The sequence below is a fragment of the Apteryx mantelli genome, chromosome 1, assembly GCF_036417845.1.
Source record: "Apteryx mantelli isolate bAptMan1 chromosome 1, bAptMan1.hap1, whole genome shotgun sequence".
In the NCBI taxonomy this organism is placed as follows: Eukaryota; Metazoa; Chordata; class Aves; order Apterygiformes; family Apterygidae; genus Apteryx; species Apteryx mantelli.
The window spans coordinates 218,692,214-218,704,813 of NC_089978.1; the positions used below are offsets into that span (position 1 = coordinate 218,692,214).

The following is a 12,600-nucleotide window of genomic DNA, read 5'->3' on the forward strand; positions in this document are numbered from 1 at the left end:
AAGCAGTGCCAATGAGCATACTAAAAATTAGCAGGACACTTCAAAACCCACTAAATCTGTTTAGTTTACTAGTATAGACATAGCTTGTGTTTCTAAATATAGCACCAACAACCTAACAGCGATCAACAATCTAACAAAAGAGGTAAATGACCAAAAGAAAAGCTGATTCTACCATAAAGCCCAAGGCAATACTCACCATGAACTGGATAGCACGTACACAGTTTAAACCTCAGCGATGTGTTTCCTTCAACTGCAGTTCCAGTGACCCCTCCTCCAATACTTTGCCAGACACTGGAATTGCGAAACAATTTCTCCTCTCTCCTTCTCCGCCTCTTCCTCCCTATTTTAGACCCAAAGCCTCCAAAATGTCTTGCGTAGGCATGTGATAAAACTAACTTCAACAGTCTTTTGTAGCGTGAATAAGAGCTTCAGAATGCATCCTTCTACAGAATTAGAACCTCAAACTGTAATTCTGTTAATTTATATTTTAATACAATTTGTGGGACTGGTATTATACTAACATATGGCAGCATGTATTTTTTTTTAGGCTGGAAGAGCTTCAAAGGAGAGAAGCAGTATCTTTCTAAAAAATGTTTATATACAAAGGCAAGTTTTTTCAAATATGTTATATGTGAGTCTTTAGGGTGCTAATCTTTTTACCAATACAGATACCACTCTAAATCAAGCAAAAAATTTCCTTTCTGCTCTTATCTTTAGATTGCTTTTTCATGGCAGAACACCAAGGAACAGCAGCTATGAAGGAAGTCTAAGTGCTTGTTTTAAAACAACTATCATAGAAAGAAGAGTAAGTCTTACAACCTGCAGTATAAAATTATTCCTGGAATTAAGAGACTCTGGATGAATCTCATCTCTCAATTTCAGCTCTCTGAAAATCAGATACTCAGATGAGATTAATCATGAAGGCCTTTCCTCATATCAATGGAAAAAAGGTAATCTGTCTCCAGCAAGTGATTCATCCCGTTTAAGATAGACATGTGAGATAGAGGGCTGAATCACCATCTGGAAGTGCCGGTATCTCCCCACAGAGAACTAGGCCATTGCCCACTAGATGACTACTTCAGACTAAATGCTTGAATACAGGGGAGGCCTACATGACTGGACATTTAAGATGAATTCATGTGTCCATAACAGGATGTCTACAGTGCAGATGTCTGCATTGAAGCTTGTCGTACAGATTTTCTTTTCTTCATCAGATCTGCAGAGAAATATATTCACTAGGTCCAAATCAACTCACACTATATGTAAAAGAGGTTACATTCCCTGCATGGTAGACATGCCTGTACCTCCTCTGTAGAAGAAAAAATTAGCTCAGATGTAGACATCTATCTTGTAAACATCTCCAGTTTGATTAGATGGATACTACCTTTCATGATGAAAGTTAAATGAGATGAAATCCCCAACTCAAGAGGAACCAGAGCTCTAAAGTCTGCAGAGACGATGTTTGCATTAGAAATCTGAAAAGGAATTACTGTAAACAAGACATATTTGGAGTCACTGAAAATAGCACCTCAGTTTGAAATCCTGCATAAGAGACTAACAGAAAATACCAGAAACATCCTCCCTGAAACAACCTTGGGACCCTACAGAAGGTAAAATTTGACATGAGGGAAACAAACTTTGTGAATAAACAGAAAGCTGAATATTCATTGATTGCTGAGCAGTACTGGCTCATACATAGTGTGAAGTTAACCTCTATTGTTTTGCAGGCTCCAGTAACAACAAAAAATCCTTACCATTGATTTCAGTGAGAATTTTGCCTTAATGAGGACTATAGATTCACTTCCTTGGGAATCACTATGAGAAGTACTCAAAAGCTGAGCCATAAGTTAATAAATCCCAACGAAACTGAAACATCCCCCCCGCAAACTGCATTTGAACCCTCTTGTCAAAACAGTTAATCAAACCCAAGTATTCTGTACAGCTCTCATCTGTGGAACAGAAAACTCTTCATATGACTATTCTTAGAGACCACAAAAATTTTATGCTAATTTTTCTTAATTCTTGGCGGCATTAAGTGAAAACGCCCCTCATCATCTCTGTCCTCATATCATTCCTGAGCATTTGTATGCAATCTACGCACATTTGATGGGAAAAAATAATAATACTGTGGTTACCAGCATCATTCAGTTCTCCAAAAAAAATTATCTTTCCCACAGTAACTTAAGAAGAGATCCGTGATTGTCACTATTGAAGAGAACACTGGTTTTACGGCCTAGCCTTGTCATTGTTTGGTGGGCAGAAAAGTAATTTAAATCTGCGAGAAACTGAGATCGGTTACCAATCAGTTACCATTCAGATGAAATAAAACAGCGTAACATATTATATAATCTACACAGTTTTTTAGACCCATCTGCATTCTTATGAAGCACAAAACTGTGGAAGCTACAAAAAGAACAAAAAGGAACAGAAAAAGTTCATGAACCTCAGCCCAAAGGCTGCTTACAAGTCTGCATTTGCACAGTTACTCAGTATTGTCCATTCACCCACACAAACCTGAGCTTCAGCAAGTCTTCTCATAATGTTTAAGGTAAAGCACCACGAAATTTCCAGCCAGTCAGATCAGTCAGTTGGATGAACAATCACTAACATCTAATATGCTAAAAGACAGACTCAAAAGGTATTTTTGTAGCAGCATATGAATAAGTCCAGACTGACACAAACTCATCTTAAAAACTCAAAAACAGCTCAACTGCTATATTGCCATTGACTATATGGAACAGTTAGAAAGTGGTAATACACAAATTAAATCTGACCTTTAAGGACCGATTCATCTCATCTAACTTCATTTGCCAAAAACTTAGGGTTTTTTCATTCATCTAGACTCTTTCCACAGACAGGTACTCCCAAAGAACAACTGAGCCCATTGATCCCATCCTATCATGGCTGTCTAACCGTGGTGAAAAGAAGTGCGCTCTGGAGATACTTGTCAGTCCACAACTTTAAAGAAAACGTCTGAACCCGCCCTGCTGTCACTGGAGATCCACCTCAATCCAGTGGAGTCCAGAGAGCAATTCACCTACCACATGTAGATGATTACAGCAGCGTGAGCCCAACTGCTCTCTAAATTTCACTGGCTGCGGGCAGGATTCAGTTGCTAAACATGCCTAGTGCAATTTTTGATACTGTAGCATATCATAACAGGACCAAGACCACAATCCATAAGGAAAAGCTTTCCAGTAGGTACTATGCCACGTCAGACAGCCCTGAGTGACTAACTTGAGTATCTTAAGGTGCATGAAAAAACATCAATTGCTGTTGTCAAGGTAAATGAATTGAGCCCCAGACCTCCAAGGAATGTAGCGGAAGCTTATCCATGTACAAGCCTAGAAAGGAAAAAGCTTGAAATGGTGATCCATAAACACAGTAGGGAATACATATACAATAGGAATTTGCTTTTGGGAAGAGGAGATTCTAAAGATTTTTTTTTTAAATACATGGAAAAACAAACAAAAACCCCTCAGATTCCCCTCTTCTCTCCAACAAAAATCCAGTAAGAAAAGACACAAAAACAAGTCCAGCAGGAGAGAGAAGCTTCCCAGCTCCCTACCCTATATATAATTACTAGCCTAAAGAGGAAGGTGACAAAATCATGGTCCCATGAAGGCAGATGACAGTTATCAAACACCATCTCTTGATATCAAGGTGGCTAAACTGTAAGAATTCAGGAAGACGGAGATAAACTGCCAGTATTTTTAGTGTAATGCAAACACTGCTTTTTTAGATACCATTAATTATCACTTCTTCAAACAGCTCTGAAAACCCACAACAGAGGTAAAAGTTGATGTAGCTCTGAAAAAGATCAGGATCTCGCTCAAAATATTACTGCCAAAGAGCAACTGTGCATTAGTGATTGAAATATATTCCAGTTCAATATTCTAAACATTAAATTTTCTATTTTTAGTTGTATAACTAAAAAAGGGGAGTGGCGGGGGAGAGAAAGTTTTTTTTAAAAGAAAATTACAAGGAACAGGCAAAAAGCTGAATTGCTTTTGGGGACTGACAGCTTGTTAAAGTCCCTGTATTATAAGAACAGAGTAAACATATCTTAAAAAAAAGCCACCAAGAAAATAAATTTTACAGGTGCACAGTTAAGCAGCAAAGCAAAGGAGTGTATCAGAAGCAAAAGTATGCCCTTCAAAAAGTGAAATCATAATAGGACACCAGGAAAAAATAAAAACTCTAAGAAATTAAATGCAAAACCGTTATTTTAAGCTAAAGAAAGATTTTGAGAACTGAATATGGTGGAAGAAAATTTTAATCATACACATCAGAAAGGATGAGGCTTGTCAGAAAGTCTAGTGGGCCAATAGGTGATAAAAATGAGACAAAACTGGGGAGGAGGAGGAGGAAGGAAGAGAATTACTTCTTTGCCAAGTGCAAACCCGAATGAATTCACTGTTCACTACATAACACCTCAGCGACGTTCCACCCTGGAGTCTTTCTTCACAACGGGCAAGTAAGACTGTCTCACATTGCCGTGTCAGTAGGGAACTTTTAATTGACAAAGCATACAGTAAAAAAATAGCCAGGAGCTTATGTAATCAGGGAGAATTCTAAGGAAACTGAACCATGAAAAATTCCAACTAACCAACAGCTGTAGGGAAGTCACACCTTACACATCTATTCGAGTTCTCTGAAAGAGGTCTGATTAACCAGCTATTGGGAGTTCCCCAAAACTAACTTCACTGAAGGTCTTCAAGAAAACTCAGCTGCAGTGCAATAGGGATGACGGTCTTTGTATTACCTAAGCGTTAGTTAATAGGATAAGAACATATAATCAGTTTGCACAATGAAAAAAGATGACCAGTGGACTCCCAAACAGATCTGTACTCAGACCTCTGCTGTTTAACATAACCATAAACAATGCTGAAAAAGGATTCAATGCGATATAACAAGTCTGTTAAAGATAAAAAGTCAAAGCAGTTATTCTTAGTTCTTTTTTTTCCCCCAACTAGTTATTATACAGTGTGACTGGGAGAGAAAATGGAAGATGAAATTCAAGCAGATAAATGCAAAGTCATGCATCTAGGAAAAAAATAACCCTAATTACACACAGAAAATGATGGGTTCTAAATTAGGTGTTCCTGATTAGGAAAGGCCTTGGAGTTGCTGTGGATAGTAGTACGAAAATACAGTTTTCACAGGGGCTGATAACAGCAGCAGTGAAAATGCAAACAGAATTTTAGGAGTAATTAGGAACAGAACAGAGACCAAAACAGGAAGCAGCAGTATGACATTGTATTAATCTGTGCACATTCATATCCTGAACACTGCATACTGTTTTGGCCCCCCCGTCTCAGAAAGGAGATAACACAACAGTATACAGACCAGCAAGGACTAGAGTTACAGAACAGTTTCCTTATGAGGAGCAATGAAACTGAGTCAGATTCTTCAGCCTGCAAAAGAAATAGCTGAAGGGAGATGGGAGAGGGGCAGTAATAGCAGTAATATGCAAGCGCTATATCAGAAAGAAATAGAGCTGTGATACAAGAACTTTAAATAAACAAAAGGATGTGTTTTTTCATAAGGTGAATACTTAACCTATACAATTCACAGCATAAGCTATCAGGGAAAACAAAATGTATTTACATAGCAATTAGACAAATTTATGGAAGCAGAATCCAACAGGGTTATTAAACATGAAGATGTGATACAGCCTATGGCTCAGGATTCCCTAAATTGCAGGCTGCTGGAAGGATGCTGACTATGCTAAAGGAAGCATGGCTATGTTCTCCCTTTTCCTGCACACATTTTCCAAGCTTCTGCTACAGGCTAACATCAGAGAAATGATTTTACACTACAGATTGTTTCGATCTGACCCACTATGGACATTCTTACTTTCTTATTCACTGAATTAGATGTTTTCTAATTTAGCTGAGCAAACAAGAACAAATAACAGTTCTGTTGCTAGTGTCATTTCCTGTACTTAAACTCATCTTTAAATCTGTCTATATATATATATACACACACACACTATATATATTGGATTTCCCATAATAAGCATATTCATATATATTGGTAATGTAGACAGTAAAAAGCAGGTAGATTCCACAGAATATAAAGTAAGCAGAAAGAAATAAATTGGTTTTGAGTATAAAAAGAGGTCAGAAATTTGCTTTTCTGAAAAATAAAAAAATGCTATGTGGTAAACCAAGTAGGTTTGACACTTTTAAACACTAAGGCAATCATTCTCAGTCATCAAAAAAGGTGAATCCCTCCCCCACTGAATTTTTTTCAAAGGCGAAATTATAAATGCTCAGCTGATAAGAATGGCAATAAATTATAGCTTGCAAATGAAAGCAGCCACTGCTACAGAAAGTTTTACAATTGTTCCACATAGACCAGTATACCAAAACAACACAGTGAAATTCTCACAAAATAAATTGTGTCCTGTGCTAAAGTGAGCATACCCACTTTTGCTTTTGGTAGGACTTGGTGCGGTTTCAGTCCTTGCTTCCACAGGGATTTGTGCTGGGATTTGCACTGTTCAATTAATTCATAAATGACATGAAAAGGGCTGAACTGCGAGATGACAACATCTGCTGATGATAATGAGTTATTCTCTGTAGCAAAGACAGTGATTGACTAGGAAGAACTGAAAAAGCAGTGCATGTAGGTTACTGACTGGACAATTAGATATCTCAGCGAAATTCAGTACAGTTCAGTATGAAATAGTGTAGCTTGGGAAAAGGTGGTCCTAATTTCATATACAGACCAAAAGGCTTTGCACTGACTCCTAACACTCAGGAGCAGGCTGAGGTCTAGCAAATCATGTGTCATGGAGAGAGTGCATAGGGATTAATTATTTACATCTCTTCCGGTACAAATAGACATCAAATGGAGCTATAATTTGACAGGTTCAAAACCTAACAAAATAATGTGGTTCTTCATTCAACGTGTTAGCTAAATTGTGGAACTCTGCCACAGGGTGGTACACTTCCTAAAATTTTTCATAGGTTCAAGAGAAGATTTAACAAATAGAAGAAAAATACAGTAAGCATTATAAAATATAGAGAAAATATATCCAGCTCAGTAAAACCCTGAGCTACCAGTGTCTGCAGATTTGGAGAGTATATAGAAACAGTATATATATGATATATAGATGTACAGGCATACACATATATATGCAGGATGGAGGGGTGTGTATGTGTACACATACACACACTCTCTCATTCTGCTTCTATACTCCTATAGTCCTCAGTTACCCACCTCTGGCCATTGTTGGAGACCAAATACTGTTGCTAGACGAGTTATATGAGAACAGTTGTTCTTCTAGTCTTACATTCATTAGCTTTCCCAGAGACATTTTGCCTAGTACAGGTATAATGTCCCTAAGAATTGTCAAGTGTTAATATTTCTTCCTAGTCTGTTACAAATACACAAATGTTCACTGTGGATAGCAATTTGAAGCCACATTCCACTTCTAAACCAAATACAAGTCTGTGACTGGAAGAGTAAGTCTCATTTCTCTTTTAATCACAGGGGGAGAAGAGAGGTGGAGATAGACAGCTTAATGTGAGGAATTTAAGATCACAAAGGGAGAATTGGAAATGTATGCGAACATGAACCATTCTACTGTTAAGAAATACAATTTTGTTACTTATTTCATTGATTCTGAAGAGTGCTTAGCTGGTCCTAGAACAATGGCAAAGCACATTGACCTATCTAGTTTATTTGGGACTTTTTGCATCATTTTGGAGGGAAGGTCCTCTGAATTACACTGCAAAAGCGTATGCAAAATGCACAGTAATAATGGTTGGCAGAAAGAAAAGGATCTCATGATCAAACACAGGGCTTATCATCTCATAGTTCGTTCTATTTGCAAAATCCTTAGAATTGCAATGTTGACTTAATCCTCATAAACCATTCATCCATGCAAGTACAATATCTTCACTCAAAGTGTGCTGTGATTGCTGTCATTGTAACTGCTCTTAGAACAGTGGTTAGTTATTCGAAAGACTATGCACAAGACAGTGGATCACAGTGCATTTATTGGAGTTTCAGATTTTGACGATGGTAATAGTAGACAAAAAATAGTGTCCTCCATTGATGGACCTGGACAAGTCTCTTCACTGCTTTTAGGTGGCTGACTTTTAACTCTCTTCTGATCTCTGAGCAGCCATGGAGCAAAGAGATGGTCTTAAAAACCTTAGGATGCTTAAGTTTACATAATGTCCGCATCACTGATATTTCCCCAATATTATTCTTGTACTCTAGGAAGATGACAATCTTTTCTATAAGCATCTCAGAGGATGATGATGTGCCCATCCAGCCTGATACACTCTAAAACCCCCAGAGATGTAGGGATTAGCTCTCCAAGATAAAGGTACAGTGTAAGGGTCAATTCCATATTTGAGTTTCCTCTTCCAAGAGCTGCTAAATGATTTGCTGTTAAGATCTTTTCCCTGAAACCTCCACATTTCTGCTCTAAAATCCTCTTGTATGAAAGAGGAACTTCCTTTGCAAAATTCCATCCTGAAAAATTACCTGGATTTCCAAGACCCAAGAGGAAACTAGTAGCTTTTCTAGGATATAGTCCTATTTACATAACAAAATTAATAGATATTTTAATGACTCGTCTAGATAACCACACTGTCATTGACTCCTTTGATAAGAGCTGTTCTAGTAGTACAGAAATGGAAGAAAAGTAGGATCATTGTATCAAAATAATCTTTAAGAGCATATTCCTTTTCTTCTTCAAAAGAAGATCATCAAATTACCCCAACATGAAGCGTAAAATATACATTGTCCGTTACAGAAAACGGAGTATGAACAAAATTTTGCTAACTTTTTATGGGAGCATATAGCATTAATTCTTAATATCCAAGGTGGCAAAAACATTTTCCCTGTTGCCATGTACCGAACCACTAAAGAAAATTAAAATTACTGAACAAATTGCTGTTCCTAAGTTTTTATCCCACCTTCAGTCCTGTAAAGCATCTCAGGAATAAAGATATAGTAAAACATAAGCTATATACACAACAATTACAAATAAATTCAACCTAGCCACTGTATTTTCTTTCACACAGTCCAGCTGCCTAAATTTAGCATGCATATTGTTATTTCTATTAGAAACTATGTTAATGAACTCCATGTGGTTCTCTAATATCCTTAATACTGAACCACAGGCTTGCGTATTAAGTCTGGAAAATTTGCCAGGGTCAAACGTTTGAGCTGGCAAAAGGAGGAGGAATAACTGGGTTATACCAGTAATGAAGCTCAACACCACTTAGCATAGGAAACACAAGAATGGGGGGGGAGGGAGTTGGTGCATGTGGGTTTCACAAATTAATACATCCAAATACATGGCCGAAGTTCTTGAAATATTAGATGTTTAGTGTGGATTTGTGGTCCAGGCTGAATCATCAATGGAAGAAACACACCTTTTAAAGACAAGTCATCTCTTTCTAAGGCATCTGGAATAAGCACTTTCAGAAAGCTATTCATGCAACTGGAACGTATCGAGCTCTGCCTAGGGGTGGATGAAGAGCAAGTCGAGAGCTTTTGGGTAAGGATTAAAGGGCAGGCTAACATGGGTGACACTGTTGTGGGTGTTTACTACAGGCCACCTCATCAGAAAGAGGAAGTCGATGAGGCCTTCTACAGACAGCTGGAAGTAGCCTCACGATCACAGGCCCTGGTTCTCATGGGGGACTTCAACCACCCTGATATCTGCTGGAAAGACAACACAGCTAGGCACAAACAGTCCAGGAGGTTCCTGCAGAGCACTGGTGACAGCTTCTTGACACAGGTGGTGGAGGAGCCAATGAGGAGAGGTGTGCTGCTGGACCTTGTACTAACAAACAAAGAAGGACTGGTTGGAGATGTGAAGGTCGGGGGGCAGCCTTGGCTGCAGTGACTGTGAGACAGTGGAGTTCAGGATCCTGTGATGAGGAAGCAGGGCACTAAGTAGGATCACAACCCTGGACTTCAGGAGAGCAAACTCTGGCCTCTTCAGGGACCTACCTGGAGAAATCCCATGGGTTATGGCCCTAGAAGGAAGGGTGGGAGGGGGGTCCAAGACAGCTGGTTAATATCCAAGCATCACTTCCTTCAAGCTCAGGATCGGTGCATCCCTATGAGTAAGCAGTCAAGCAAAGGGGGCAGGAGACCTGCATGGATGAGCAAGGAGCTCCTGGCAAAACTCAAACAGAAGGAGGAAGTATACAGAATGGGGAAAGAGGAACAGGCCACTTGGGAGGAATATAGGAACACTGTCAGAGTATGCAGGGATGCGACAAGGAAGGCCAAGGCCCATTTGGAATTAAATCTGGGAAGGGATGTCAAGGACAACAAGAAGGGCTTCTTCAAATGCATCAGTAGCAAAAGACTAGGGAAAACGTGGGCCCATTGCTGAATGGGGTGGGTGCCCTGGTGATGAAGGATGAAGAGAAGGCAGAGTTACTGAATGCCGACTTTGCTTCAGTCTTTACTGCTCAGGCCAGCCCTCAGGAACCCCAGACCCTGGAAACAAGAGAGAAAGTCTGGACAAAGGAAGACTTTCCCTTGCTCGAGGAGGATCAGGTTAGAGATCATTTAGGCAAACCTGACACCCACAAATCCATGGGCCCTGATGGGATGCACCCACGAGTGCTGAGGGAGCTGGCGGATGTCATTGCTAAGCCACTCTCCATCATCTTTGAAAGGTCATGGAGAACAGGAGAGGTGCCTGAGGGCTGGAAGAAAGCCAATGTCACCCCAGTCTTCAAAAAGGGCAAGAAGGAGCCAGGGAACTACAGGCCAGTCAGCCTCACCTCCATCCCTGGAAAGGTGATGGAACAGCTCTTCTTGGATGCCATCTCTAAGCATGTGGAGGAAAAGAAGGTGATCAGGAGTAGTCAGCATGGCTTCACCAAGGGGAAATCATGCTTAACCAATCTGATAGCCTTCTACAATGGAATGACTGGCTGGGTAGATGAAGGGAGAGCAGTGGATGTTGTCTACCTTGACTTCAGCAAGGCTTTCGACACTGTCTCCCATAACATCCTCATACGTTGAGAACTGGCTGAATGGCAGAGCTCAGAGAGTTGTGATCAGTGGCACAGAGTCTAGTTGGAGGCCTGTAGCTAGCGGTGTCCCCCAGGGGTCAGTACTGGGTCCAGTCTTGTTCAACTTCTTCATCAGTGACCTGCATGAAGGGACAGAGTGCACCCTCAGCAAGTTTGCTGACGATACAAAACTGGGAGGAGTGGCTGATACACCAGAAGGCTGTGCTGCCATTCAGAGGGACCTGGAGAGGCTGGAGAGGTGGGCAGAGAGGAACCTCATCAAGTTCTACAAAGGCAAGTGCAGGGTCCTGCACCTAGGGAGGAATAACCCCATGCACCAGTACAGGCTGGGGGCTGACCTGCTGGAAAGCAGCTCTGCGGAGAAGGACCTGGGAGTGCTGGTGGACACCAAGTTAAGCATGAGGCAGCAATGTGCCCTTGTGGCCAAGAAGGCCAATGGTATCCTGGGGTGCATCAGAAAGAGTGTTGCCAGCAGGTCGAGGGAGGTGATTCTCCCCCTCTACTCAGCCCTGCTGAGGCCACCTCTGGAGTAATGCATCCAGTTCCGGGCTCCCCAGTCAAGAGGGATGTGGCACTACTGTAGCAAGTCCAGCGAAGGGCCACAAAGATGATTAGGGGACTGGAGCATCTCTCTTATGAGAAAAGGCTGAGAGCTGGGCCTGTTTAGCCTGAAGAAGAGAAGACTGAGAGGGAATCTTATTAATATATACAAATATCTAAAGGGAGGATGTCAAGAGGATGGGGCCAGACTATTTTCAGTGGTGCCCAGCAACAGGACAAGAGGCAACAGGCACAAACTGAAACACAGGAAGTTCCATCTGAATATGGAGGAAAAACTTCTTCACTGTGAGGGTGACAGAGCACTGGAACAGGTTGCCCGGAGAGGTTGTAGAGTCTCCTTCTCTGGAGATACTCAAAACTCGCCTGGATGCGATGCTGTGCAACGTGCTCTAGGTGACCCTGCTTGAGCAAGGGGGTTGGACTAGATGATCTCCAGAGGTCCCTTCCAACCTCAACCATTCTGTGATTCTGTGACAGTGTACCTAAAACTGGAAATCAAGTATTAGGGTTTGAAATTGCAGTTCTGCTCAGTTGGTGCCTACAAATATTAGTACCCGAAATTCTGTAGCTGCTGTAAAAGGTAACAGTGGTTACTGGATAGATTGGGCTTCTATTTGTATTCCCTCAAATCACAAAGCTGCCATCAAGGAATTCATATTTTTCTTTGGACCCACCATATCTAAAAACAATGATTTTCTTGTGCTGTGAAAGGGATGGAATGTGAAATCCCATCCACATCCCAATAGAATCCCACAAACATTTTGGCAGTAAAAATTTATTATGTAAAGCCCAGATGGCATCCCAAATATTTCTACTTCAAAATTTAGATTTTTTTTTAAACTTAAAATAAACTACACAAAAGCATCAGGCCTAAAATTAACTATACAAAAGCATTAGGCTAGGTAACCAGGCTTAACTGAATAGTTATTTGGATTATGAGAAGAACGTGAATGTGGCTTTCTCCATTTAACTTCATTGTCAGAAATGAATAGCGTTTTCCTATTCAAAT

At 40.4% G+C, this 12,600-nt stretch overlaps 1 long non-coding RNA gene across 2 annotated transcripts in view; it reads right to left on the reverse strand.

The window, feature by feature from the left end:
* The window catches only part of LOC136991170 (uncharacterized), a 63,219-nt gene that overhangs the window by 13,295 nt on the left and 37,324 nt on the right, over nucleotides 1-12,600 (reverse strand). The window lies entirely within an intron of this gene.